Genomic DNA, 1,714 nt, shown 5'->3' with positions numbered 1-1,714 from the left:
GCATACCGGGGTGCCAGACCTACCCCTTTGGTCCTTTCGACCTGATACGGGGACTATTCCCCCTACTACCACTATCACATAACATAAAACCATACTAGCACATAAAACATAACAGATAGTGGCATTCCAGACAATTATCTAACAAACAACTCCTACTAGAGGGTCGACATTGTGGCCTTAGACCAACTTCTACTGGAAGGTAACCCACCTCAATGTTGTGTAATAACTGAGCTGTCCTCGGCGCTGGAATCGACTCCTCTCAAACTCCTACACATAACAACCTTCCTTAATTACCATTTCATACTCATAACCCTTTCAAGGTTCAACTCAGGTCAAAGTCAAAGTCAAAGTCAAGGTCAACGCCCTGGTCAAAGTCAACATCCTGGTTGACTCAACTCGCCGAGTTGATCCATCAACTCGTTGAGTTCCATAATTCAGATAAACTCGCATTCGTAATCGGACTCGTCGAGTTTCTCCTTATAACAGAATCGGGACTTTCCACTTGAACTCGTCGAGTCCTTCCTTGGACTTGTCGAGTTCTCCTTCATACAGATCGAAACATTTTCTCCTTGACTCGCCGAGTTCATCCTTGAACTCGTCGAGTCCTGCTTCATAACAGTTAGGACATTTTCTTGAACTCACTGAGTTCATCCTGGACTCGTCGAGTTCTTGATCTTCAAGTCCATATTCACACCCTATCTTGTTGAGTCCTCTTTTAGACTCAACCAGATTGCTTAGAAACAGAAAAGGTTAGGGAACTATGACCCGACTCACCGAGTTCTATGAACGAATCGTTGATTACCCCAAAGTCCAAGTCTATCCAGTCGATTTCAGCCGGACTTAATGCATCCAGAACATATATCTGACCTCCTAGGATCGATTTAGCACGTAAAGTTACATGCATGGGTTAACTAGTCCACCAAGTCCTAAAAAGCGTTCGATAAGATGCATGGGACTCCAATGGCCATAAAGTTGGCATATTTATGCCATGAAGTCCCTTTAAGACTCTGGATCTGAAGTCCTAACACCAAAACAAGCTTGCATACACGAATGGTTCCATAATGAGCTCTAAATAGCCCTAAACTACCCCATGGAGAGATCTAATGAATGAATGAACAAGGTACAAACTTTTTGTTGGATTAGTGTCTAAGTCCATAACTATAATTGGTATGTACTTGACCCGAGAGTAGCATGGTCCATTTAGGTTGCATGGCACCAGAACAATCTGAAGGATGGATAATTGTGAAGAGGTTATTTATGGTTTATTAATATATTATAAGTTCTAATATATTAATATGAAATCATATTATTTAATTAGTATCGATCAAGAATTAATTTGGAATTAATTTTGTGATCAAAAGAGACTAATTAAATATATGAGGATTGATTGTGTAAATCATTCATTCTTATAAAGTGGGCTTATGATCCATAGTTCTTTATGTTGGGCTAAACCCATGAGGTGACCCATGGATACTCCATGGAGGTTAAAACCCATGGAGCCTAAGGAATGTGGAAAGTCATGCACATTAGGGTTTACATGGTGTAACCCTAGTTGTGTCACACTATATAAGAAGCCTCATAGCTACCAAAATCGGCACGTAAGTGAGTTGCAAGAGGGCTAGCCTATTTTTGTGTGTGCAAGGAATCTCTTCTCAAGTTCCTCCATTGTTGGTAGTGTTGTGTGATTCCATTTGAGGTGCAACACTTGGGGCAC

Source organism: Lactuca virosa, chromosome 2, assembly GCF_052849685.1.
Source record: "Lactuca virosa cultivar CGN04683 chromosome 2, Lactuca_virosa_CGN04683_v6, whole genome shotgun sequence".
Lineage (NCBI taxonomy): Eukaryota > Viridiplantae > Streptophyta > Magnoliopsida > Asterales > Asteraceae > Lactuca > Lactuca virosa.
This window is presented reverse-complemented; position numbering follows the sequence as displayed.